Genomic DNA, 6,000 nt, shown 5'->3' on the forward strand with positions numbered 1-6,000 from the left:
CCCACATTCCATGCAACAGCCGCAAAAAAGACAGGCAGGTCCCCAACCTCACAGGACATGTCCCAGAAGCCACACCTACTAGTGTTGCCTACTTCCCATTGTCCAGGATACCCCACTAGTTTTGCCTATCTCTCATTGACCAGACTTAAATCACACAGCTGCTCCAAGCAGCAAGGGAGGCTGGGAACTGTTGTCTTTACTCCAGGCAGTATTGTATCAAGTAAAACTCGGAATATCTATTACCAAAGAAGAGAAGAGAAAAGAGAGAAAGAGAAAAGAGAGAAAGGCTAGTGGAAGGCTCTGTCTCCTTAGAGTGGGCACCATGATACCCCCTCCACCTGTGTGCCCCCCAGGGTTGTCAGGTCCTCCTTTCCCCGGCGGCTTCTTCAAATGTCAGGAGCACAGGGGAGGAATGCATGGCCCATTGGATGTCCTCTATGCCGCAAGAGCGGAGTTAGGATTTATTGCCCCCCCAGCCCGAGGCCACCTGCTGGAGGTCAGAGCCCCCATCATTCATACCCCTTGCTCAGCCGTGAGAGCTTCCCTATCCAGGGCCCACGGGATGCCCAGAGGCTTCTCCAACAGGACACTGAGCGGCTGTCATCAGAGGCCCCTCCCCAAGCAGGGCTGGTGCCCTCACCTGTCACTCCCACCCTCCCAGGGGTGGGGCCTTTTAGAGGGCCCTCAGCCATGTGCTGGGCCCTGGAACCGACCCACCTGTGGGTGCTGGAAGTTCTGGTCTCCAGAACTTTCCTGGCGGGGACAGGTGGCAGGTCTCAGCTTCCTCCTGGGCATGGGGTTCTCAGAACCCCCAGAAGTGATGCTGGCAAGGCTGGTATGGGGCAATGGTGGTGTGTGATTTATGGACAGCCGTGGAGTGATGGCCACAGAGGCTCAACTGGGGCCTGCACTGGGCACAAGGCTGGACTTTGGCTCAGTCCAGCACCTTCTCCCTGGCAGAAGGAATGGGGCTGCCTCCCCCACCACTTAAAGCCACCATGACTCAGGAGGGCTGGTGTGGGCTGGGAGGAGGAGAGCACAGGACTAGGGGCCAAGGTCTCTTGCTTGGGCCTTACAATTATCCTAAGAAGTATGTGCTGTTACTACCATCCTCGTTTTTCCAGTGAGGAACAGTTCAGAGAGGTAAAGCTAACTGCCCAAAGTCACACAGCACTGGGTCTTAAAAGTCAGAGCACAGGTCTGTGTTCAAATCTGGTTCCATCTCATGTTCCCTGGTGGTCTAGTGGTTAAGGATCCGGCATTGTCACTGCTGTGGCACAGGTTCAATCCCTGGCCCAGGAACTTTGGCATGCTGTAGCTGCGGCCAGAAAAAAGAAATCTGATTCCACTTCTTACTGCCACATGGATGGGACAGTTGCTTTGCCCTTCAGCCTGTTCGCCCCTGTAAAATGCGGGTGCCCATCCTTGCCCCATCCCCTCTTAGAGAACCCTGTAAACCAGGCAGTGTGGGACAGGTGAGGACTTTGGCTTGTCAGAACAGGCAGACCCAGAGGTCACTGGGTCCCTGATGTGATGGCCACGAGAGGGGTCAGGAGAGCTGGCCCCGGAAAGTCAAGGGTCCTGCAGGAGATGCTGCTGAGCGTGATGAGGCTGGAACTCCAGTCCTGGTCAAAGAGCGCCTACCTCTTGTCACTGAGAAAAACTCACCAGTGTCCAGTGCCGGCCCTCACTGCGCCTGCCCTTAGTCCCTGTCTCCCCATCACCAGGGTGGAGCTGTCTGGTGGCCCCGCGCTGCAGCCGCCTCTGGCAGCAGAGGGAGCTGTCTCCCTGGCGGTGGGGAAGGCCTGCCGGCACCGTCTACACTGCCTCTTGTCCGTTTCTTTCCTTCTTTCTCTCTCTCCCTTCCTTCCGTCCTTCCGTCCTTCCTTCCTTCCTTCCTTCCTTCCTTCCTTCCTTCCTTCCTCTCTCTCTCTCTTTCTTTCTTTCCCTTTATAAGGCCCCACCCGAGGCATATGGAAGTTCCTAGGCCAAGGATTGAATCTGAGTCACACCTGTGACCTTGGCAGAGACAGAATTGGCCCTGGCCACCACCAAAAACACGGAAACTGAAATCAAAAAGCAAGGAGGCGCCTAAAGAGAGGAGGTGACCAGATGGGACATGGGGTCCTGGGGCCGTGCGGGACATGAGGAAAAAACTAGGGAAATCTGCTTAAAGCTCAGACATTAGTTAATAACAATGTATTCATACTGGTTCATTAATTGTAACAAATGTAGCACGTTAATGCAGGATGTTAATAACAGGAGCCTACGGGTGGGGCACGTGGGAATTCTTCTCTCTGTCTTTGAATTTCCTATAAAGCTGAAGTTCCTGTGCTGGCTAACGAACCTGACTAGTTAGTGTCCTTGAGGACGCGGGTTCAATCCCTGGCCCTGCTCAGTAGGTTAAGGATCCGGTGTTGCCATGAACTTGGTGTAGATCCAGATATGGCTCAGATCTGGCGTTGCTGTGGCTGACAGTTGTAGCTGCAGCTCCGATTCAGCCCCCAGCTGGGAACCTCCATATGCCCTGGGTGCAGCCCTGAAAAACGAAGAAAGAAAAGAAAAAAAAAAAAAAAGAAAATTTCTTATAAATCTGAAACTCCTATAAAAGTAAAAATTATTAACAAATAAAATACAAGTCCAGCATCGTTACTTGCCTGTGAAATTAGTAAAGACCAGCCGGGAAGAAAACGAAAACCCACTGACCCAGTGCTGCTGAGGATGTGGTTAAACGGACAGGCTGGGACACTGCACTTAGTGTACTTTCGAGAAACGTGAATTTAAAGCCCAAAATGCTTGGCCTGAATTCAGAGATTCTCCTTTACATCCCAAGTGCAGAAAAAAAAAAAGGTTATGCAAAAACATGTTTATCACAACATTGTTGCTAACAGAAAAAATAACACCTCAGAAAGGACCTAATATTGGAAACGGAGCAGGTGGTTAAATAAACCATGGCACATGAATTCTCTCTACAGAAGTCACAAACTTTACGAAGACACTGCAATGACGTGGGACCATAGCAGGGTATATGTATTAACGAAAACTAAAATTGTGCTTACCGTACGGTTCATGCATCCATTAGTTTATCTAGCAAATACATATTTATTGAGAACTTGGCTGTGCCAGGCAGCCCCTACAGTCAGGAGAGGACCTTGGGGCCAGCCGTTACCCCACCCTGGGGTGAGGGTGCCAATAGAGGTGACCGTTCTAGACCCTTGGGTGAGGGAGAGGCTTCTAATGCAGCCTGGGGGCTGGACAGCTTTCCCAAGCCGAGTGGGTCAGCCTCCTGAAAAGGTGGGGGTGGACTTTCCAGGGGGAAGGCAGGTGACGACTGTGGACGGAGACTAGACCTGGGAACTTTTCCTGCCTGTACCCGGAGCCATGGAGGATAAAGAGGCAGTGACCCATCCATCCACGGAGGAAGGAATAAAGAAAAGCTGGTATGTAAAGATGTGTGTGTGTGTGTGTGTGTGTGTGTGTGTGTGTGTGTGTGTGTGTGTGTGTGATGGAATACAATGCAGTCATAAAAAAAAGAATGAAACAATGCCATTTGCAGCAACAGGGGTGGACCTATAGATTATTCTACTGAGTCACGTAAGTCTGATAGAGAAAGGCAAACATCATATGATATCACTTATGTGTGGAATCTTAAAAAATGACACAAATAAACTTATTTACAAAAAAGAAATAGACTCGTCGTCCTAGCAAACACCTCTGGGGTGACCAAAGGAGAAAGGAAGATAGGGATAAAGCCTCTCCCCCACCCAAGGGTCTAGAACGGTCACCTCTGTCGGCACCCCACCCCAGGGTGGGGTAACGGCTGGCCCCACTAGGATCTTGGGATTAACAGATACACACCACTGTGGATAAAATAGACAAACACAAGGCCCTACTGTACAGCACAGGAAGTATAGTCAGTACCTTGGAATAATCTATCACGGCAAATAATCTGAAAAACAATGCATACATATATTTGTATGTGTGTAGAATCTATTCGCTGCTGTTCACCTGAAACACTGTAAATCAGCTATAGTCCCTTTTTTTTTTTTTTTTCCTTGCTGGAAGCATGTGGAAGTTCCCCAGCCAGGGACTGAACCCAAGCTGCAGAAGCAACCCAAGTGGCTGCAGTGACAACCCACTGCACCACAAAGGAACTCCTCAATCTCTTTAAATTAAAGAGAAAAAAAAAGGCAGTGACCAGATCAGATTGCTTCCGGAGCCACCAGCGGACCCCGGCCCCTGGCCTGCCCCTGGCGCATTGTGGCAGCCCACTCACCGTGACTCGCGCCCTCGGCCAGAGGAAGCGGCCCCTCCCCTCGGAACCTATCGGGACCTCCATCTCCCGGGGCCTTTCTGCTGCTGCATTCCTGGACCGGGCGATCCAGATGGATGGAGGCCCCGCCCCCTCTGAGGGCACGGTCACTGCTTCTGGCGTGTCCGCATCCCCTTCCCCTGGGGACCACAATGGCTTGTGAGAAACCAAACATCCCGGGCTGACCTGACGCCCAATCTCACTGAGCCCTGGGTCCTGGGAAGCAGAGTTGCACAGCTGGGGGCCTCGGTCGTGACCGAGGCCGGCAAGAAGCCCATTTCGCCCTGGCCCAGCGCGTCTGTGCTGAAGAGGGAGCTCCAGCCCTTCCACTGCATTCCAGGGAAAGACCCTGCTGCTCTGAGAGGCACCCGTGAAGAGAGATCAGGATCTTGCCCTCCTCCTTCTCGTTGAATCCCTGCCACGAGGGTAGGAGCAGACCGAGGCTCAGAGACGGTGAGCAATTTGCCCAGAATCGCACAGCAAGGGGACAGCAGAGTGGAGCCCAGACGGGTCTCCCATCAGTAGACTCTCAGCCACTCCAGTAGTGGTTGCTGGGTTTGTTCCCGAGCTGTCCTTGTCAGGGCAACTGGGAAAAGAAAGGCGTATAAAAGACACCCATGGAACACAGAGGCAAAAGGAAAAGCCAGGAAGCCTTGACTTTGGAGTCTCATAAGCCTACACACTGCAGAGAACTGCCATCGTCAGTGGCAGGCGGGGCCCCGGGAGACCTGGAGGGAAATAGTCTCTATTCTGAGCTCAGGTTTCTGGGCTTTGCCCTGAAGCCCGTGGATAACTTACCTGCGGCTTCTTGCTCCCAGGTTCCCTCTGGCTTTGAACTCCACCCCCACCCACCGAAGTGTCCTCTGCCCCAGGGGTCTGAATACTCGCGGGCCAGAGCCGGCCCTCCACCTGTAAATGGCATCTGCCTGTCCTGCGCTGCACCTGTCAGCTGACCTGTGGTCTGTGGCGGGTCTCGGGATAGGATGGCAGAGCTGAGCGGTGGGCACAGAGGCCGTGTGGCCTGTAAAGCCACACATACTGCCTACCAGAGCTGTGTGCCTGCCTGGCCCGGCCCCATGCAGCAAGCTCCCAGACAGACAAGCAGACACCAGCTCCCACTCTCCAACCACTTCTCTTTGGGGTGAAGATAAAATGCCTCTCCAGGCACCTGAGACCCCTTCAACCCCCGCCCCTCCCCAATCTCGGTCCCTACTGTGTGTGCCACGCCCCCCTCTTCCTTCTCTGCAGCCCCAGGGTGAAGGCAGGCCCAGGCTGGCCATCGGGTGAGCAGGTCAAGGACAAACTCCAAGGCCTGGCTTGCACCCTGGGGGGCCTCCCAGGCAGCGAAGGGAGGAGACGGGCTGAGAGCCCTCAGGTTCAGAAGCTGCGGAAGATTTGGTTTAATGCAAATGAACGGTAAAGCCTTTTCTTTTTCTTTTTTTCTTTTCTTTTTACTGCTGCACTTGAGGCATCTGGAAGTTCCCAGGCTAGGGATCAATCAGAGCTACAGCTGCCGGCGTACACCACAGCCACAGCCACACTGGATCTGAGCTGCGTCTGTGACCTATAGCACAGTTTGCAGCAACTCTGGATCCTTAACCCACTGAGTGAGGCCAGGGATCCAACCCGCATCCTCATGGATACTAGACGGGTTCGTAACCCGCTGAGCCACAGTGGGAACTCCAGTA

This window comes from Sus scrofa, chromosome 2 (genome assembly GCF_000003025.6).
Source record: "Sus scrofa isolate TJ Tabasco breed Duroc chromosome 2, Sscrofa11.1, whole genome shotgun sequence".
NCBI lineage: Eukaryota > Metazoa > Chordata > Mammalia > Artiodactyla > Suidae > Sus > Sus scrofa.